Raw genomic sequence first — 23,253 nt, forward strand, 5'->3', positions numbered from 1 at the left:
GGTATCAGAGATTGATTACTGGGTTTATCTAGGTAGATAAGCTTGGTAAATATGTCTCAATGAAAAAAACCTGTAGAAAAAAGACTGTATATTACATTATGCAGTTCTGCGTAGAAACATTAACCACAGCGTGCCAAATACATCTCTGCAAAATTTGCCAAAAGATTTGCATAAAAAGTGACGTAATTGTTTTTCTGTTAAAAATCTTGAATCCTTTTTTTCAATTGAAACCATATTTTATTTTTATTTATCTTAAAACCAATGTTATTATTAAGGAAAGTGATTCTGTTAACAAAAATCTTAATATTTTGTTTGTTATCCACAATGATTTCTAATGTAAGAACTGCTGTATCATTTTGAAGTGGTATGAAATGCGAGAATGTGGTAAGAGGCCTGGTTTTATAAGGGATAATTATTAGTAGACCCCACCTCCCCTTTACCTGGAGAAGATTAAATTATGTTTTGTTGCTAGTTAAAAGGAACAATGGTAGAGTAAATTACTTTAAAAATGTATAAACTTATGACTGAGAAATAATTATGAGTGTGTACCTTGAATGAGATAATTTTGGACTGAATTTTTGGCATTTTAATAAGTCACAATTGTAATTTTATGCTAATAGATATCACCTGATTATAGAACTTATAAAAAATCTTATGTAACCTGTGGCATTGACGTGTATATAAAGCGGGGCTTATAAAAAACTGCCAGAAGAAATTTCCTTGGGAAATGTATGCAGGGGAATTTAAAATATTGATTTTCTGTGGCCATAGACAGTGATTAACATTCGTTTTACCCGACAACACTAAGATCTATGGACGCAGCTAGAAAAGAAGAGCATGACATAATGCCAAGTATTCAATGTCTAAGTAGAGAGCCAATTTGGTGTATTCTAGTCAAACCTTTTGTTTTTCAATTTCCTTTCAATTGTTCCCAATAATTATTTCAATTCACTTTGTGGTTTACCTGCATAGGCACAGATATATACCGGTAATTTTAGAGACAGATACATTGGAAATGCTGTATGGGCATTTTATGCCTTAAGAAAATACCACCACACTACAGAGGATTTTGAGACACACATATCAATGTTATCAAACATTAAAAATTGCTGAATGAACATGATATTCTGTCTGAAACAGTTTCTTCTTTAGCAAGCATATTATATTAATGTATATACAATTTAATATTTTATATCTCAGTTCATCTCTATCCTCACAGAAATGAAATGATGGTGATGTAAATTCAAGCAATATATACTTTGAACATTCAAGGCCAAGTTTAATCCAAAATAAGAAAAATAAATTTAAATTATATGACTCCAAGTCACTGAAAAAATACCAATTTATTAGAACTTGGCATAAATATACCTTAAAGGAAACTAATACTCAGAAGCAAAGATAGCCTATGAAAAACAAATCTATTCACAGATACATCTGGCTAATATTCTTTTTTACCTTGAATAGTCCTTCAGCATTTACTTATATCACTGCTGGAAATCATTGATCATATTTAAATTTCAGTGTTAGAATGAAAAATAAAAGAAAGCAAAGTCAGCAGAAATGAGGAGCCTCTGGAACCACTGATTTCCTAAAAAAATTGAAGATCCTTTGTCTCAAGGAAAGAAGGATATGTTTTATAAGTTCATCAGCACTGACTTGAAATATGTTCAGGACTTTCCAGGTGACATAATGCATTTTTAAGGAAGCTCATTCTTTTTCTCTGATTAGAGATTCACAAATTTCTAAACATGCTCCCGCTGTGTAGGACCAGCTAGAATGACGCCAGTACTTACCCTGTGAAGAAATGGCTTTCAGTGTCGACATCATTTTTAAGCCCCATATTCTTGCCTAACCAACCTTGTCACAAAGCAGGTCTGAACTGAACTAACTTATACACAAATGGTTCATTTGCAATTTCCAACCTTATGAACTTCACACTGGCTCCCCATACTAATGAGATTTCTCAATCATATTCACTTCTGGCTACGTTGTATATTAAGTCTTCAGTGGCTGACTCATTCCATACTCTACTCATGTAGCTTATCATTATCTTGTCCACAGACAAAATACACATTGAATTCAAATGAGAATGCCCACTGACTTGAGAATCTTGAGAAAGATATCAGCACTGTGGTCCAAATAGCATGACCACTAAGGAAAATATTAGAGCTAGTAGAGATTATTTTCCCCTCTGGAAGTACAAAGTGTGAAGCACAAACAATAACAACAGCAAGTTACAGTAACTCCTTGCAATGTATTTCCCTTAGTCATTTCGTTTTATTATTTTTCATAAAAATTGGTAAAATCCAGAACAACTTTGTACATCGCTCTCATAGCTTTATTTAATAAAAATTATGTGGCTCACCGTACCACTTAATACAACATCACTTTCTCTTATGTTTATTAATTTTAAAACCACGGTGGCATTTGTCTAATCAGTGTCACTCTGAACAAAGACATAACCTGATTATAGCATACTGTTAATATGAAAATGAACAACAGAGACCTTTCGGAGTGAACATTCTCACATTCTATCTGAAGACAAGTGTTCTGCATATATGCAAACATTGCAGACAGATGACTTCTTAAGTTTTACGCACTATAATATTAAGATACTCCCCCCTCATTATTACATTCCAAAAATTGTAAGTGCTGTCTCTGCGATCTACATTTTAGAGCATTTAACCTCCAGTAAGATAATCTACTGTGCTTATTTCAAAGTAAGGAGAGAAAACAACTCACATATTCTATCAGCTTCAATCAATCAAAACTTCCTACTTCACTGAGTTGCCAACAATTCTGGATCTAGCCCTCAAGTTTACAAAAAAAAATTCACAAGGCAGAACTTCAAGTTATCACAATACCTTAGAAGGATGTTAGTTATAGTTTACAAGCTCCAAATCCTTCACTAGAGCAATATCATAGGAACCTGAAATTATTTCTGCACTTCTCACCACCCAAGAACCTGACAGCTTGTATAAAAAATAGGTATGTATGCAGAAACTCCCTGGTTAGTATCTCATTTAAGTTTTAAGGCACTCCAACAATTGAGTCTTCTTTCTAAGGATCACTGAAGAGGTTTATGAAGACATATCACACTATTCACGTGTAAACTGCTCACAAAAATCAATTGACCTCCATCAGTGTCATGTATTAGGACTAATTAAAATTACCATATCCAGCAGCCAGTCTGTACCTTCCCAAATATCCTTCTCCAGTATCCATAACCACGCACTGCTCGGTCTTCCATCATGCTGCCTTTATTGCTGAGTGAGGCGCTTGCTCCTTCATTAAATAGCATTAAAAATAGACTGCACAGAACTCCCCACTGGAGCATGCTCTAACAGGGCTAATGCCACAGTTCTCAAGGTAACTCCACTCAGCTGGGATCTGGGAGGGAAAGGCACCGGGAGATCAGCAATGTGCAAATCTAACAGCACACATAAACCTGTCTCGGTCTGAGCTGAACACTGCAAAGTGCATCAGCTTGTAGTGGAATTAAGTCACTGGGAAACTGCAAGTCAGTTTCTGGAGCTGTGTAAGTTTCTTTAAAGATGACTCACCTAAACAAAGTATTCTGTTAAATAGTCATTTATCTACAGCAACTTTATATTGTTTATGAAATAACATAAATCACATTTAGGCAAGGTAAATTAAGACATGCATGCACAGGAGTCTAAATGACTTGGAAATTGCACTTAACCCAAGTTATTTTAAAACTATTCATTGCATTGATAAGCCAGGATAGTCATAGGTTAGCCTTTTGTATCTTCTGTGATGAGGAAGTATACTCCGTAGAGAATATACTAAACTCTCCAGAAAATTTAAAAATATTCTGGTAGTTGAAGTGATAAAAAGAAGTTTAAAAATGTGATATGAAAGGAAATATAGGTTCAAACACAAATACATACCTTAAAAATCCACATAAACCTGAAAAGACTGCATGCATCATTTCTCACATGCGATCCACATTAGGAATGCAGCAGAAGAAATTATTGTCAAGATAGTAGATTACTCGGCTATTTGGACAAAACATAGCCAGAGCTCTCAGTTTCCAAATGACTGCCTTTTGCGAAAATGACATTAACTACAATCATATTAAGACATGCAAGCCCTGTGGTGACACAAATACAGAGGATCAAAGGAGCAGGTGCATTTATTTTAAACTGTGTGTCAAAGATTTTCTAACTTTTACCATATGAAAGATGATTCCCTGTCATCTCCATTTCTCTGTTTTCTTAAAAACAATCATAACAATTTTGATAATCTCCAAAGTGGATGAGGAGGAGGTAGGAATCTTTTGAATTTAGTCAGCATTTAAGCGAAATCTTGCACAGTTTCAACTTTGGAGAACGCCATGCTTGTTTAGAGAGGCTGAAATGTCATACCAACAGACTTAAAAATCATAAATCCAGCAGGTATCTGGTATCTGCATCCTAAACACATTCTCATGAAAGTGACTATCTTCCAGCTTTGCATTGCGCTTACCAGTTCCCCATCCCTGTAACTTGCAATTCCCTCTTTGTTTTGCCTTTTAGCCCTGGACTCTGTCCCTATCCTGTATCTTCAGGAGGTGACCAAGTACTGGACCTCAGTAGCTGACAGTAACCACATCCTCTCCAGCTCTATTTCTGTGCACATAGACTGAGTCAGTTTGTCTTCCTAACAAACTTTCTAAACACCTGTCTAATTCAACTCAATTCTACCGCTGAACTCACAATCTGCCACAGAAGACATCAAATTAGGGGTTTGCCATAAAACACAGATTTCGAACATGTAAAAATAAAACTGAACATCTATTTTTCCCCCAGCCCCCTTGGGAGCCAGGATCCGAAGTCCTGCCAGTACAACAAACAGATTACAACTTTTTGCCCCTTGTATGGCTCTCTTTCAAATGAAATCAGAGCCTTACAAACTTTCTACCTTGATACCTGCATAAATCACTGTAGAGTTCTCTGGTGAAAATTGCCCTTTTCAGTTCTCTTCCAGCTTTCCCTTCTGCTTCATTTGGGGGAGGGGTTGTTTACCCTGCCTTTGACACACATAACACAATACATATATAACAACAGCTTTCTACACACGCGGAGGAGAAATACAGACTAGAAACAATTAGAAAGAAAGACACAGATACATGGCAGAAAGGAGAAGAAAACAATTAACAAAAGGCGTGCAATGTTCACGTCGAAGACCTTGAATATTACCTTGACCGCACAGTGGATATCCCCCCAGCGTCTTGGTGCCTTGACTGATTGTATTAAGTTTTTGGCTTTTATTAATATTATTGTTTCTCAATGATTGATTTGGCTTGATTTGTTTGATTTGGCTTGGCTTTTTTTTTTTTTTTTTTTGGTCGATTTATTTAACTGCTAGTAAAACGAGGTTTTTACAGCGGAGGTTGGGATCCTTGCAAGGCCGTGGTGGCCACTGCTCCTGCAACGCTGGTGGCTTCAGCGGGCGACCCCGCCGCCCCTGCTGCCTGTCGCTGCTGCAGACACACTCAGGGGGCACGCCGCTGCCTTCTCCGCCCGGGTGGCTGCTGGGAATGAGCGTGCCCCCACCTCCTGTCTGCCAGTCTGTCTCTCTGCACGTTGTCTGTCTGTCTCTTGCTCAGCCTGACAGCACCGCGCGCGATTCTGGCTTTCCTGCGCTCAGTTCTCAAGCGGCCACTCTCGCTGTCAGTCCGTGAGTGGGTCTGGCGGTTCCTCCTCGTCGCTCGGTCCCACTAGCAATGCAGGGTCCCTCTTGGCTGCTTCTGAGCCCGCATCTCTCTCTCCCTCTCCCACTCAGTGCCCCAGCCTCTTCCCTCGGACAGAGGAGGGCGTCTGCAGGGGAGGGAGCACGCGGATTCTCTCTCTTTCTCTCTCTCTCTTTCTCTCTCTCTCGCCTCTCCCTGTGTCTCAAGCTAACTGCTCGCACCTGTCCTTAGCGCTGTCACTGTCAGTCCCACTCTGAGCCATCCAGCCAGCCTCAGTCCGTCCCTCGGTTCCGCGTCCCCTACCTCCCCGCCTCCGTCGTCTGCCCCTCCGCCCCACTCTGCCCTCCCACGCGGCTGGCACTGCCATGGGGGGCGGCGCCGCGCTCCTCTCTGCAGCCCCTGCCGTGGCCGGTCCCGCCCCGGCTGGAGGCAACGCGCGTGGGCCATGTGGTCCCGCAGCCGCTTGGGCTGCAGACTCTAGTCGCCCTGACCCGCCACACCCCGGAGATGGCCGCGGCTGGGTGCTTGCGGATGCCCGAGCCTCTCTGCCTCAGGGCGCGGCCAGAGTTGGCCGAGTCGGAGCACGGGCACCTGCCAGGTGCGCCTGGCGCGCGAGCGATTCCATCCATTCCCCTGGCCGTTCTCCACCAGCCCCAAGGCTAGAGACAAAGCGCATGAGCCACGCGCAGCGGCGTGAGCATCATTAATCAGAGAGAAAACTGGCACGTTGCCCCCTGCCCCTCCACACAGCCTCCTGTTCCGGGCCAGCAAGCGCGCACCGCCCCCGTTGCCCGAGCCCAAATGCATACCGCTCCCCGGTGCCTCGCGACTCCTTGGACACTTGGCAAATCCTTGCTCAGCTCCCTTGCTCCGGTGCTCACTTTCCAGGCCAACTCTGCAGAGAATATCCCACAATAACACCTCACTCCACCCAAGGAATCCTTAGCCTCAGAGCTCTCAGAGATTCGCGGCTTTGAGCAAGACCAAAAGTCCGGTGCACAGCGCCAGCTGCACGCCCTGTGGGCGACTGCCTTGACGGCGGCCCACCGGAGCGCTGGCTCAGAATCACAAAGGTGCTGCAGGAACGCGGGCAGCGCAGGGTGTGGGGCAGGCGGCGGAGTTGGCATCCAAAGAAACAAAAGAGCTGCATTTTCCGTTTGTTTTGGAGATGTGCTATTTTTATTATCTGTAATTCTCCCCCCCCCCCCATTGTCTCAGGGCACACACTACAAAAAAAAAAAAAAAAAAAAAAAAAAAAAGGAATTGTGGAGGAATGGGAATACATTTCCGGAATACCACCCACCCATCCTGAGTGCTTGTAGCGCCTACTTTTCCAACATTATAAGTCACCAGTCTAGATATATCACTCTGGCTTTCTGCCCCCCAGCTGAGAGCAAGGCATTTGATTCTGGGTTTCTTTGCTAGGTTGTTATTAATGTGAAGCGAAATTATAGTTGTGTGCGCCTGCATGGAATTGCCAAAGCTCATTTTGACAGTATCCAGCAATTCAGCTTCTGAAATGCAGAGGCTGAATAACTATGGATCTGGTACAATGAATGCCCCATCCCACAATAATTTGAAGAGGAGAAAATAAACTTTTACCAGCTGCAATTAGTAACCCCATGAATAGACAACAAATAAATAACTAGCATAAACCGTATCATAAAAAAACTCCACCTCTTTTTAGTTTCATTTATTGGCATACGTTTCTGATGACAGACATTATAAACGGATTTATTAAGGGATGCACCATCCCCTTTTTATAGAAATGTAATTTCAACAGCTGTAGCTATGCTCATACATGCTAAGGTATTGACTGTACATACCAAAGTGATAATATGAGTATTTCTACCAAACACTGTGAAAAAACTAGGAGAAGGGTGTACTGGTCCTTGATGAACAGATCATGACTGTATTTTCCAAATATTAGAAATTGTCTGCTTTGGGGATCAGCTATTGCTGGAATAAGAATGAATCTGCTGTATGAGGTTTTCAGCAAATGAAGCCTAAGGAATTCAAGACCCTTATGCCAATCTATTTCTGCTCAGTCCTCTACAAAAGCATTGTAACAGAAATTTTCCCCCTCCTTCCAGCCATATGGAATTCAAGGGAAAATTAGTAAAAAGTGGTTCCAACTCTCTTTCCTTTCCTTTATCTCAAAACATGAAAAGATATACTTTCGGGTGGGGGCTTGTCGTGCCAAGTTGTGCCATGTCATAAATTCACACAATTGGGACCACATGGGAAGAGGGTCAGTGTATTCAGTTTACCTCCTGGATGGGACTAGACATCACCGTCTCTTGAATGGATGGATGGGTAATTTACTAACAGGACAACTTAGCAGCTTGCTCTTAATGCAAATTCTTCCTCAAACAAATCAGATTTTACTCTGAGGCTTCACTAAGAAAATGGAACCCGATGCTACAAATTGAATTAGAAATTACAGCCATTGGGTGGGGTTGGGGAGGGGGACTCCATCAGCACTCTTAGTACAAACTCCAGAGGTTGTATAAAAGAGCCAGACAAAATGTTTCAGTATCTTAAAAGGATATGGAGAGACAGACTGGGTGACAAAATTTAACACAAAAAGGAAAGCCTCCCAAAGAAGAGTAAGACTAATTGGCTTCACCTACATTTTCTACCTCTTCTCATAACATTTTGTCAACAAATTAGGAACTCAAGAAGGCTCAAGTTTATTTGAGGCCATGTAGACAATTAACTTTCAGCTATCCAATTTTAAGTTTTGTGTCCCAATGTGGGACTGAAATATATACTTCTGGGAACGTTAGGCAGGCAGTGAGCAATAAGTGATTCTTCCAGGCATTCAGAAAGTGTTTGTATTTTTAAAAGCAATTTGAAACAGTTACCATTCCTAAAGGTCCTTTACCTGTCCTGTATTAACCACCACTAACCTCACGAACACTGATGTCTGCCTTACTGGACCTCTGGTGAAAGACCCACAGCACCAGTCACAGAACTGTTGATGCACTGAAAGCATCTTAACTTTAGGGACCGGAGACAGTGGCAGCATGAGGAGAGAAAGTGGTGCCATTATTTCTTTTGATCTGGGTGCTTGTGAATTTATTTGGTATCATGTTCGAAATGAAAGAGCCTGCATGTAACCAGGTAACCCCAGCTTGGGGAGTTGAGCTCACCTACACACTGGCAAACATCTAAGATTGTCTCGACAAGCTCCTTTAAACACATATTCCCCTAAGACACTAAATTAGTGGCCTTTAATGAAGCTTCCAAATTGGATTTTCAAAATAAGGCAAATTGCTAACATCACCCAGCTACCTTTGTAAGCACCTTCTCAGCTGAAGCGAGAAGTAGGATTTCCATGCTGTTGAGCTTCCATCATTCCTCAACAATCAGGCTGCGGGGAACTCCCCTTCAGGGCTTTCTCTCCCACCACCGTAAAGGTCCCCAGATCCCCTGGAGAGACTTCTCATTTACCCTGTTTCCAACAAAACAGTCTAGGGCTTATTACATACCAGTCTTGGTTTTAAAGGCATACAAATATGCGTGGTACAGAAAGACAGGGGAATAAGAAGGGGAAGGAAAAGATTAGTGTTTCAACCAGAAAAGTTTAGTTCCCCATTCTTATTTTATGCTAAGCCAAAATAACTCTAAAGCACATTTCAGAACATCAACAAAGAATGTTACATCACGTATGCATCTGAGCATGAAGAAATGTCACGATCAAAAACAAAGAGGACTTGGGAGACTAGAAACCAAATGTTCTGATGGCACAGATCCCTTGACGGCAGCCATGTTTCCTCTGTAGTCTGCTAGGCGCACTGGAAGGAAATTACCTCCGTGAACCCTCAGTGTTCACATGGGCAGGCTGTAAATGAACACTGGCCTTCATACGCAAATAGTGATACTTTGCTGAGGATACGAACCAAGAAATGCCCTCAAAAATGAATGTGTGTAGTATTTTTCGTAAAGATGCATCTCATTCAAAGGAGGGACAATAAGAAGAAACAGGAGGAAACAACTCAAGAGAGGAAACCTGCCACTAAATGATCTCAGCATGAAAACACACAAAAAAAGGCTGTTGACTAAATTGCATATTTCTTTTCAGTATCTCTTTGGGTAGAAATGCCAGCATTCAGACACACCTTTAGTATTCGGGAGGGGGTTGTGTTCCTCTGGACCCCAGAGCACGGTGTTTCTTTCTTTTCTGCAGTCGTAGCCCCGAGGGACCCAAGGCTTTGGCACCGCCGAGGCAGGTGCAGCTGGCAGCGGAGCACGCAGGTGCAGGAACTCTGAGTGCAGAGCAGGTGTGTGCAGGCAGGATGTCCTGCAGGCCCTCTCTACCTGGCCTGTGTTAGCACCCCCTCCAGGAACTGCTGCAGCACGAAGTGTTCTCAGCTTCCTGTGGGACCCATAAAAGATGGCTTTCATTAAAAAAAGAAAAAACTGGGCTCAGAATGGAAAGTAGAAATGAAGAAGCATCAGGAGCATATATGGGGAGAATAGAGGTAAATGTTCTCCCCCTGAAGTGCAAGGGATGAATCAGAGCGTAGCCCAACATTTGCCAAAGCACTGTGTGCGATCCTGCCTCCACTTTTATGTTCCTGTTCCGGAGATAAAGCATTTTCACACAAAAGAAGACAAAGGTTACCAAGTTATCCTGAACTTGGAATAATATATTAGGCTTCTCGACAATGAGATGGTATTAAAAGGTCTCTGGATTAGGCACTAGAATGAAACAGCTACAATCCATCTCTAATGAAATATAGGTCATTTACATTTTAAACTGTTCTTCGTAATGCTTAAAAGGTAAGGCATATCCACAGTGTTAATATTTCAAAAGAGTACTAAGATCTTACTGGGAACCCAGTTGTAAGCCAATATTCAGAGTCTGAAAAAGAATATACAGATTTGTAATTATGCATAAATGTATGTACAATTTGTTCTCCAGAGCTACTCTTTAAAATTTTTTCTTCGGAAAACAAATGCACATTTGCAAAACCTATAGAGACACAGTGTTGAAAAAAAAAGATGGGGGGGGCATCACGATTAAAAAAAATAAAAATCTCTCAAAATATCACCACCCAAACAGCTTAGCCAATCTCTGTGCATATATATCCATAAATATATAGCTTTATTTTGCATAAGTGGATTGCAAAATACATGCTACTTTATAATCTGCTCCCTGCTCTCTACTTTAGAATAAGTCAAGGGGTTCTTTTCATGACAGTGACTATATCACTATATTAATGACAACATAGTAGCCCGCCGTACGTCAGTGAAAGCTATTGATGGGCATGGCTTCCAAATTGGAGGGTTATCCCCTTAGGGCAAATTCTTAAAATTTAAATTGTTTTTCAAAAGTGTCCATATTTTATATTTTGGCATAATACTAGATTTTAGGATGTTATATTAGCTTCTGAATATCTTTTGTTTTGATTTCTAATCTTTAGAAAAGAGTTGATTGACCTTCGCCTTCTCAGTATCAATTATATAGATGAAAAAATACATACACCATTAAAAACCTAAACAAATTCTCTGTGTATATCTTTAATTGAATTGTATTAAATTAAGGTGAAAGAAAAGGTTTTGTTATGGAAAAAGAATTAAATAAACATTCTATGAGTTTACTAATTATCTATTCGCTTCAGACTTTTCCCTTAACGTAGGCAACAGACACTTTTTCCCCCTCTAAAAAGGGTAAGTTTTTGAGTGAATCCTTTCTGCCCAAGCAGTTACAATCTGGTAACTACAGGTCGGCCTTCTTTCACCCCAGAAATAAAGAGGGTCCCTGGGCCCCGTGGGCAGGCCTTCAGACCATTGTTCTGATCCTCTTTCTTTGCTTATCATTTTAGCTATTTTGACCACATGGGGCCAAGATCACAAATGTGACTTACATTGTCAGATATTCATATTTCAACTCTAGGATGGGGCTACAGACACAGGTAGCTAGGAATACATTAAAAACTAGAAGCCTCAATGGAAGAGAGAGAGTCAGAAGAATCATTAGCCTAACAGCTAAAAGTTACTTTCACTTTACTGCATAAGTATATAATCCAGGGTTCACCGCATCCAGTTCTTTCCTTCCTAGAAAGACAGAAAGGATACCTCACTCTGTACCCTTCTTGCAGTCAGGCAGGGCCAAGTGACAAGTTCTCACCAATGACATGTGAATGGCACTGATACGTGCCACTTTGGGCTGAGGCAATGAAAAGCCTTCGTGAAAGTCTCTAAGTTTTCTTGACCCTCACACAACCATGCGTGAGATCAATTGCCTGGAAAGTCTAGCTACATGATGATCTGGCTCCATCAGCCTGGGTCCCTGGGTGACTGTATGGAGCAGACTTTCACCCCGACCCGTGTCGGGCAAATAAGCTAAGCAAGAAAAAAAATGGTGTTTTAACCAACTGAATTTGGGGGACTGTTTCTTCCCATTGCACAATCTAGATCCCCTGACTCATAAACTCTCTGCTAGTCTAACAGCATGTGGGAGAGTAACATGTACTGTAGCAAACAGGCCAGGCCTGGGACTCAGGAGACCAGAAGTTGGGTTCTGAATCAGCCACCAAATCACAATGACCCTTGAATAAGTCATGTCCACCTTAAAATCTCAGTTACTTTTATTTTTTACGTTTCTTAAATGAGGTGCTAGCAGTAAGTTTTCATCTAAACAATATCACAGTTCTAATGATTGATTTGTTATATTAAGAGTTAATATCTTCCAGCGAGACCCTCTTCTTCTTCTTTTATTTTATTTTTTTAGCTTTATTTAGGTATCATTGTCAAACAAAATCATGAGATATTTAAAGTGGACATTATGGTGATTTTATATATCTATACATACATTGTGAAAGAAGTTCCACCATCTAGTTAACACATCCATTTTTAACTTTACCTTTTGTCGTTCATTTGAATTCTAGAAATAGCCTAGAAATTTTCATAAAGTATTTTATTGGTATTTTCATTGACATTGCATTGAATTTATAGACTGATTAGAGAACTGGCATCTTTGCTTTGCCTTCCCAAGTGTGAATATCACGAGTCTCTTCTATTTTTCAGCTGGTTTTTTAATGTCCTTCAGTAAAATTCAAATTATTTCTAGGTATGGCCTCATTAATTTCTAAAGTTGTTTAATTGTACCATCTCTTATATATTTTTATTAATATTGCCAACATTCTTTGTATTAGTTCTTTTCCCCAAAAACAGCTTTTTTAAAAATCTACATGTTCTATTTCATTAAGTTCTACATCTGTATCTTTCTAATATTTTGAGGTTTGTTCAATTATTATTATTTTATAGCCTCTTAAGGACAAAGCTTAGCTCATTAAATTTTAATATTTCTTATTTCCTACTATATACACCTAAGAATATATATTCTCCTCTTAGAATATTTTACCTGTATAACAAAATTTTTACTATTAGTAATTTCTTATCATTTGATTCTATATGTAATTCCCATTAGAAATCATTTTTGTCCCATGGACTATTTAAAGGACTTTTTTCTCTTTAATTTTAATTTGTTAAGCTATTCTTTTTTAAACAGTATCTAGTTTTTATTATTGGACTTTAATTTTATTTTAGTTAAGTAAATGGCTTTGAATTTGTTGAGGTCTTATTTAGGACTTGGCATGAGAACAATGTTAATAGCCCATGTGTTCTTAAAACAATGCATGTCCTCTACTTACTACAGGGCTCTATGTAAATCATTAATTTACATTCATAAAATTAAACTGTTTATTTTTAAAATCTTTTATTGTGCTTTCAATTCTGTCTGCTTGACTCATCTGCTTCTGAGACAACTGTGTTAACATAGTCGATCATTCTTATGGCTTTGTTAATTTTTTCAATCATTTCAATTATGCTTTATGCATTTTTTATTAGGTTTTATTAGACAGATACAAGTGTACAAATAGTAGGTCTTCTGGATAGGTTGTTCTTTTTTCAGAAATTAATCATGCTTTTTATATCTATCAACAATTGTACATTACATTCTATTTTGTCTGTCATTAATAGAGACACAAGAATTTTGGCTACCCCATGTGATAATATATATCATATTCATTTCAAATTTTCTGTTTGTGCATGTGTAATTTTTATGTTATAGTCATGCTTCATTTAAAACCATACAACTGAATGTCTGTTTAAAAATATCAGGGTTTGTTTTATAGTTTGTTTAAATTTATTAGTAGAGACTTAATGTATTCTTCTTTTTTAAATCTGAAGACTCTTGTTTTTTGAGTTCTGGAGAATTTCCCAGATTGATTATTGCCTCTTTTTTAATTCTCTCTTTTTCTGGGACTCATATTAGATATGAGCTATAACTTTTCTAGAAAATTTCCTTATCTCTTTGCAGAGCATTCTATATGAATTCCTCATACCTAGCTCTGCCATTTCTCATTCCAGTATGTTCAGTGTTCTTCTTAAACCATTCATTGATTTTCAAAAAATTTTATGTATATATATATATATATATATATATATATATACATATATATATTCTAGAATTTCTATTTTGTTCATTTTCCAATACTCTATTACATGTTCCAAAGTTAGATTGATTTATAATTTTCCCTTCTTGAATTGTTCTCATTTATTTCAGCTAGTAGGGGAGTAATTAGAACCATATAGTTAGTGTTTAACTGACCTCTCAAGATTTTCTATCTTCCAGAAAAGTATAAATAAAAAGAATTATCGGTGTCTTAAATGCCTGAGTTTGATGGTTTGACAAAGGTAGAATTTAAGGACACATTTCCATTTCAATTATGATTTCTGGCATATCCTGGTTTTCTAGTTCTTCTTGTACTAAGGTTTTAAATTTACATTTCCCAAGGAAAAATTCCCTTTTCTTCACATTTTCAGATTACTGGTATATAGCTGGATATTTTATTATTTTACACATGAAAAGCAATTCTCTCGTGGTGCTATAGTCATGCGCCTTTTCTTTCTTTCCTCATACAGCCTGACAAAGAGGAGGGGCAAGGGCAGATGAAGATGTCAGTACCGAGTCAGAGACCCCAGGTGTGATCTGCCAACGACCATCTTTTCAAGTGCTCCTGAGCTTCTGCTGCTTCAGGAAGCTGTCACCTTTGTGACTGGAACCCCCTTGGAGCTCCTTCCTACTTTTGCAATAAATGGCTTGGATTACTACCACAATTTAATTTTCTTTTCCATCTATGCTTCCTTTCCTGTAATTACTAACACACTAATGACACCTCTTTTTAATCTCCCAGTGCCTTTTTGTTGTTTTCACGGGCTCAGGCCAGAAGAGAGAGGCTCCCGCATGTACTTAGTATGCCACAGTAAAAGTGACTGCATACTTTTTAAAAAAGTTTGTATTAGCAACGAGCAAGAAGCTCATGAATCACTCTCCCCCGACCAAAATACATGATAGCCTAGATTTGCATAATAAAAAATATCACTTCTTTGTCAATTTACCCTTGACAAGCACTGTTTGCTTAGTTGATCTATGGTAACTGGGGTAAAGGAAAAATTTATATATAAGTCTGTGGAAATATTATATATATATATATTTTAAATATATATAAAAAATATTATATATATATTTATATATTTAAAATCAATACATATACAGACATTTATAATATATATACTATAGTATATATTCTAATATATTATAGCACATATTACATGGAAACTTTTCAGCAGGTTTCTTTGATAGCTATATAGCCTCCTGTTTAGCCTCAAAATATTTTAGCTATGTTTACCTGCTTCTTAAAACATTCATTGGCATGTGTGTATACATATATATCATATAACACATGCATGATATAGCATATAATATATGCCATATGTGAAAATGTATTGTTACATAACATGTATGTTATACACTCTAATGTTATATAATGTGTAATGTTATATATGTGTATCCACACATATACATATATTCACACATCAATGAATATCTTAAAATGTATAATGTAAATATGAAATAAAATATATATTATATAAACATAAATATATGTTATACATTATATATAATTAACATACCTATACATGCACATACATATATACACTAACATTTTAGTCAGGTTTCTTTGATTACTATAGCTTATCATATCTATTTGAGTGTAAGCATTGCAAATTATTTCTTATATAGTCTTAAATCCATCCAGAAACAAAATACATTATCTTTAGCCTAATTAAAAGCAATTTTTATCCAGTGATTTTTAAAAATTTAGATATTATAATTTTCAGTTCTAGAATTTCTATTTTATTCTTTTTCAATTTGTTTCTTTACTGAGATTTTCTATCACTTTATTCATTACAACAGTATTTTCCTTTAGCTAATTTAGCTTGGTTATGATAGCTGCTTTAAAGTTCTTTACTAATTCTGAAATCAGGGCTATTTGGAAGTTGGCCTTCACTGACTTTTTCTTCTCTTGAGAGTGAGTAACACTTTTCTACACCTTTGAATGTCTTCAATTTTGAATGCTATCATGGACCTCGTGAATGTTACATTGGAGAAGTTGTGTTCTGTTAGGGTCCAAAGAAGAGTATTAATATTTTTGTTTTAGCAGGTAATTAACTTGAATGGGTTCAAATTGCACATAGTACTTAAGTCAGCAGCTACGATCTCTGGTCATTTCTTTTTCTTTTATTCCCCAGAGTTTATTGCTGTCATTTCAGGGAGATTTTGTCTGTTAGGAGTTTACTCGGCCATAGAAGAAGCAGGTCTCAATATTCCCCTGAGTCCCATAAAGGAAGAAAGGAAAATTGGAAGACAAAGAAGAAAACACTAGTCATAATACTTTGAATCTGAGGATAGGGGAGAGATATCAACCCCAGGTTCACTTATATCCCTTTGCCAAGAACTATGTTTCATTATAGTCATGTCTAGATGTAAGGGAGTCCAGGCATTCACATAGTTCATTCCCTTTCCATCTTCTATAGTCAAAGAACACTGGGAAAAAGGAAGCTAAAATTGGTGTTAAGAAAACCGAACTATATTATCTGTCACTGTCTCCACTTCGGTTTCTAAATTAATTACATGCCTCATCTTCCTTATGAAGTTTGAAGGCTGGATATTTCTCTCTGAAATGCAAGTATATTTGTTTCAATCAATCTGGCTTAGATAGATTGTAGGAAATATAGTTTGTTGAGAACAGAAGTAAAGCATCTTATCTCAGCGGCTCTCAGGCTTAGATGACAATAGACATTTAAACCCTCTCATTAGATGTACATAAACAGAGGAACTACTTCTCAGGGCTTTTTGAAGAGTTTCGTACCTCTTCCTGCTGGATCTATCCACCAATATAGGGTGGATTAAAATTAAGCTGGTTTCCCTGAATAAAACATAAATGTTTAAAAATGTTTCTTTTTCTTTAGTGGTTATTAAACATAATGCAATATCCTGGAATATTGCAATGAGTTATGCAGTGTGTCTCAATTTGATACTAATTATATTTAAATATTAAGTTTTGCCAGTTACTTCAACAATACATTAAATTGTTATTTCTTTAACAATGTCATTCAAATTCCCTGCACTCTAATGAGCTTACTTGAGTAGAAAATAAAGAGAGAAACCGAAGTATTTTAAAATTTTACCTGGGGGTATCTTACCCATATAAAAAATTCTAGTATATGTCACAGAAAATAAAAAAGAAAAGTCTCAGAATAACATATGTTGCTTACTAGAGAACACACAAAGTTACTAACTTAAACAGAGGGGTTGTTAAATAAAATGATGTCAGAAACAAGAGGTTCTGAGAGGAGGGAATATATTGGCACCCACGCCAATGAGAGCATAAATGGATGAACATTAGCAGTAAACAAGACCACTGTACTTAGTTACGGCAGGATAAATAAAGATCATGAGAGTAAAGGAAGCACTGAAAAAATCTAACCTGTCTAGAATCTACAGGTCCTTTAGAAGAGGGAGAGTAGTGCTATGAGTCAAAAAGATACATACAAGTGCTAAGTGATTATAGAACTAGGCGAGAGAACATTTACGTGAAAACAGAGTGGGCAGCACGTGAGATCACTGAGGGAATGACTGTTCCGCCAGATGGATGTTGGGTTCCTGCTGTTGATCCTAAAACTGACTCAAGGGAAAGACACAGCAGTCACAAGGGACCTCAAGCCCATTTTCTATTGCTCAAAGTCTCATTTGCCTAAAAGCAGTACACCTGATAAATTCTGGAGGTGCCTCAGTCACAGTTTCGTACCTTAAGAAGTAGAAAAAGCCTACTTTAGGCCCCATTTTATCCACGAGGGAGGGTTAGCTGACAAAGGAGACATTGTAGCAACTTGGGCATGTAGTGTATCAGGCACAGTCTTCTTGCATTTCTTTCTCTACATTTCAAAGACAAAAACATGTGAAAATTCAGATATAAAATGGGTACAATCTCCATGGCCTGAGTCTATAAAAGGAAAAATCAGGAGAAAAGTTTGGACTAACCCAAAGAAAGAAAACCTCTAAAGTGGTCCATTGACAAATAAACATTGACAGAGATTAATGTGTCTACACGGGCAGCTCTCCAATAGGGTCAAATTCTAAAGACCATAAATTAAAAGTGAAACAGAACATGACCAAAGGCTTGTAAAAAACAGTGGCAAACACAGGGGCCTTTTAGGCAGCATATTCAAAGGTCGTTGCTTCCATTGTACATGAGACTCCGGTTGCATGGTACACAGCTTCTGTGGTGGTGTGGCCTGGACCCATCTTCTCTGTAGTTTTTTTATGAAGCATCACCAGAATAATATTCATTGTTGATTATTCTAATGTTCATTTCAGGCACCCCATCTTTAAGAATTGACTGCTGTGGAAATTTTCTCCCTCAGATACACTGTCAAATGTCTTTCAATAATTTCTGTTTACCAGGAAAGGGCTGCTCTCCATATTTAAACTGAGGGTTCTGACACTGTGGCTTCTCTTCCAGGCTACATTCTCTGTGTGTGGGCAAGCAAAAGCATCATGTCCCAATCATTTCCAATTAGGAAACTGATGAATTGCATTAGAAAAATAGATGCCTTCAAATTTTCTATGTAACATTTTACGCATCCCTCCTTGTTGGCCTTAGCAACTCCATCATGTTCTCTGTGTAATTATTAAATCCAATATTCCTCATGACATTAACACAAAGACGTAGCTGTTGTTCCACTGAATGCATCAGGGCCAATATGGTAGTTGCAAAATTGAATTGTGTTTTTATGGATTTTTTTCCTTCTTAACTACTTATAAGTTCCTGTTTTTATTTTTTCATATAGCATTCAGGCACAATTACCTGTCAGTAAGAAAACCATAGCACATGATTTTTATCAAAGGACAAAAAAGTTGATTTGTGGGACAAATATTTTTCATATTTATATTGTTAAAAATCAAAATGTTGACACATACAAAAGAACTTAGGAAATAAGTGTGAGATTTTTAAAGCAAAATAAGCAAATAGCTTTCAATCTACTAACTTTGCCCTTTTTCAGAATGTTATCTAGAATATTGTCAGTATTATTGAAATCTACCTATTACCTCCAAAGTTGAATCTCATAGCTTCACTTCTAAATGACATTATCACCTGGGTTTTTGTCACATAGACCAAAGGGGGCTTGCAGTGGGAACCAGGAAATTGTCAGAGCACGGATACTTGGACAGAAGTGCATCTGAAGTCTAGTTTATTCATCTTCACATCTTAGTATGAAGGATGTCTCCTCTGGTTCCTGGGATTTCAAGACTCCCACAAGCCTGCTCCCCCTTATTAATGATTATCGATGTCATTGGTAATGAAAGACTGCACGGTAGAGCATGCGTCATAACTCAAAACTCTACTCTTCCGATTAACAACAAATTCAAGTCTCAGGGGTCAGGGGAAAATTCTTCTCCAGCACTTCTGCAGTATGACCTCAACAACTCTGTTTGACTAGCATGAAAATGTCTTTCTGCTTCAGAATTCAGGCAGAATTTGAGATGTGGAAGCACTTTGGTCAGAAAAAAGACAAATTAATTAACATGTTGAATACTTCCTTTGAGTGAGAATTTAATCTGTGCGTGTTTTTTTTAATATATTGAAATATGTTCCCAGGATTGCCAAGTGCCTGTTTTGTTGCTACTTGTGGTTTTCAATTACTCTCTCCTCAGGTATTTACTTAGGTATCATCATACTGTTTGCAACATTTGTACCTACAGGCTCTGGAACATGCTGAAATATTAAGAAAGTGTTGCCAGATAATTTAAGCAGGTTAAATTTTAATTTTAAATAAAAAAGTGGGTGACTTTTTAAGCATAAGTGTGTCTTATGCAATACTTGGAGCATATTTGTACCAAAAACTATTGCTGTTTATCTGAAATTCAAATTTATAGGATGCCTTGTATTTTTATTTTATAAAGTTGATAATATGCCTGAAGGACAATACTTATTGTTTACAACAAGAACTAGATGGACATTAAAAACTAGAATTATGAGTAGTTTTATGTCTAAAAATTAGTATGATTTAAATACCTTTCAAAACATAAATGTGAATTAATTTTATTAAATTTTTGTTCAAATTTGTGATTTTATTTTCTATATTTTTGACTTTAATAGAAAATGAATATTTTAGCAGAAAAAGAACATTCTTGAAAAAATATATACTCTACATTTTTTGTTTATATTTGTTTTATATTCGAATTGCATTTTGAACATATTTCTACTTTGTGTTTTAATCTTTTATATCACTATGGCCAATTGCAAACAAATTGTGAGAAAAACTTTGCATAACATTATGATTATTAATTTTACTTGAAGCAAAAGCAAGAAATTTTGTAGAATATATATTGATTTATACAGTAAGTATATCTTCATACTATCACTCATTCAATACTGCTGAGCCTTCAGTAGGACACCTAGATGTGAAAAATAATTATGAAATTTAGTTTTCCTTGATATTCTTTGACTTTCAGTCATATAAATATGTGAATAACTTCTCATACTAATGGTCGCCAACCATATATCTATGTGTTCCTTTCTTCCCACATATTAAGAAAAAATTGTCATAGGAGACAATCCCAAATACCAACTAATCAACACATTACTTTCTTTTTAAATTTTGAAAATTTTTTATTGTTGTTCAAATACAGTTGTTTCCATTTTCCCACCACCGCTTTCCACTGGCACACCCTCAGTCCTTCCCTCCTTCGGCTTTGTCCACGGGTCCTTTATACATGCCCCTTGATGACCTTTCCCCTTCTTTTCCCCCGTTCTCCCCTCCCCTCCCTTCTGGTTACTGTAAGTGTGCTCTTTATCAACACATTTATTTCAAAGTCTAGTTCCTCAGTGATGTATAATAATAACTATGTCAGGTCTATAAGGACCTCCATATAATGAGTTAGGTGCCCCACCCCACGCCACCCAATATGCAGAAGCTGGACAAGGAGAGGATACGAAATAAACATTTCCACTTGGAAGGCAGAGAAATGGGAGATACACAGTCACAAGTGTGCAGCAGTCCAAAATCCTTCTGAGGACATTCTTAAGGTTTTCTCCTCCCTGGGGGGTTCTTTTTCCTTTATTCTCCTTGGCCCTCCTGTAGGTTCCTGCAATTTTCTTATTCCACTTCCTATCTGAATAAATTTGAGGCCCAAAGGATCATTTTAAGTCTTGAGTTCTTGATTCTTTTGGCATAAATTATCTTTCAAAACCTACTGGGTGTCTTACATCTTGTTTTTTGCCTTTTAAGATTTTATTTATTTATTTTAGAGAGAGGGGAAGGGATAGAGGAAGAGAGGGAGAGAAACATCAGTGTGTGGTTGCCTCTCACGTGCCCCCCGACTGGGGACCTGGCCTGCAACCCAGGCACATGCCCTGACTGGGAATTGAACCAGGGACCCTGAGGTTTGTAGGCCAGCACTCAATCCACTAAGCCACACCACTCAGGGCATGCCTTATATTTTGATTTCAGTAAATTCCATGTGTAACCACTATACTCACAGTGGTTTCCTAAACTGAGTTTTTTCCTACTCCTCTGTCCTACTCCCCACAAATCTCACCTCTCTTTCTTTCCTGCTTCTAAAAGGCTATCTAAAATAATTGGGGTGAAGGCCACACCCTTTTTCCAATCTTTTCCTTGAGGCACAGCAATCCACTGAAACATTTTAACAATAAGTATGTAGGCTACATTCTTATTTTGATTTTTGCTTGCATCATTTTAATCAAATGATCTTTTTTACTGGGCATGTTTCCATTCAAAACCTCTTTATATATCATCTTAATTAGGGTCTTGAAGCTGTCTGCTTTTCCAACATTAGAACCTCTGTTTTTATTCATTTTTATTTGCAAACTAGTCACTTCTCTCTGGAAGTTGCCTCTTCCTCTTAACACTTTGCCACCATATCTGATAATACCCTCCACTTACACAATGTGTTCCGTTTTCACACTTTTTTCCTATGGCCTCATGTACATAAGGAATATGATTGGCTTCCTAGATTACTATACAAACAATTTTAGCAAACATTTTTGCTCTTTTCAACATCTGATATGAGTTTTCTCACCATCCGTTCTCTGATTGCTAAGCCAATGCCTTCTAGATTAGGTTTCGGTTCTGGTAGTCCCTCTTTTAGGGTATAAATTTATTTTTAGTCACCAGAAGATGCATTAGATTCCTGTGTCCAAAAAGTATTGAGCAATGTGATTTAACCCCACCTCTTATCAGATAAAAAATAAAAATTGAAACCCACAGAATTTATATCACTTCACAAATCTGCATTGTTTACCCTGTTAATTGTAAAGGTTTACGTTGTAATTCACATCTCTTCATTTGTTACTTAGTGTTCTTCTAATTTTATTGTGTAACTACCTAGGAAAATATGTATTCCTTCATGACTATTTCAGTCAGGTGTACAGTTGTATTTTGTAGTCCATTCAAGGTGTTATTTTGAATAATAGAATGTCAAAATCTTAAAACTTCCCCATATGTGATGACTTGGGTGTCCTTAGTTACTACACTAGTCACCTCCTCCTGGAAGCCTTCCTTAGCTGCATGCAGTTACTGCCTCCATTACAAGTCTCCATAGTACTTTATACAGAGGTCATTACCTTTAGTAATACACCACACTCTACTTCTAATTTGGCCTGTAACTTTCTTGAGGGAAGATTATCTTCTATATTTTTACCAGCACTTAAAATAGTGCTGGGGACATATTAAGTGTCCATACATATAGAAAAAATGAAGGGAGCATAGACACTCTAAAAATTTGTATAAAGTACCAGAATGGAGACAAAACATTCGAACTGGGAGTGTTGGGTACCACATTTTAATCTTTTTCTCCCCCATTCTTTAGAGTTCCCAAAGGATCCCATGCTTGTTAAATCAATCCTACTAAGGATCTGGCTAGTAGTTTTTAAAGAAATAGTAAACCATTTATCATTTTAAAGTTATTCATACTTATTAAAATAATTCAAGATTATATAATCTTTCTAATAATGTGTGTTCTTCTTGGAAAAAATAGTACAGATAGAAAATTTTTGGATGAATTTTACATACCACTATTAATAATAATTTACAGTACTTGGAAACACAATGAGAAGAAACAGAAGCAAAACAAAATGATTTGTTAATAAATAAAAATCTTCACATTTTAAGAGATAAAA

At 37.5% G+C, this 23,253-nt stretch overlaps 1 protein-coding gene across 6 annotated transcripts in view; it reads right to left on the reverse strand.

Annotated features, from left to right (window-relative positions):
• The window catches only part of ARPP21 (cAMP regulated phosphoprotein 21), a 169,665-nt gene that overhangs the window by 138,744 nt on the left and 7,668 nt on the right, over nt 1-23,253 (reverse strand). For 2 of the 6 annotated variants that reach the window (XM_054595322.1, XM_054595323.1), the window contains exon 1: nt 5,202-6,014. The exons of 1 other annotated variant lie outside the window; for it this stretch is intronic. The gene's annotated coding sequence lies outside the window, so the exon portion shown is untranslated. Of the gene's footprint in view, nt 1-3,173; nt 4,009-5,201; nt 6,015-6,504; nt 6,877-9,819; nt 10,559-23,253 lie in introns of those variants that run through there. 3 more of the 6 variants (XM_054595325.1, XM_054595329.1, XM_054595324.1) reach the window with 3 other exon arrangements.

This window comes from Pteronotus mesoamericanus, unplaced genomic scaffold, assembly GCF_021234165.1.
Source record: "Pteronotus mesoamericanus isolate MK-2021 breed Mesoamerican mustached bat unplaced genomic scaffold, CSHL_Meso_final scaffold_54, whole genome shotgun sequence".
Classification (NCBI taxonomy): Eukaryota; Metazoa; Chordata; class Mammalia; order Chiroptera; family Mormoopidae; genus Pteronotus; species Pteronotus mesoamericanus.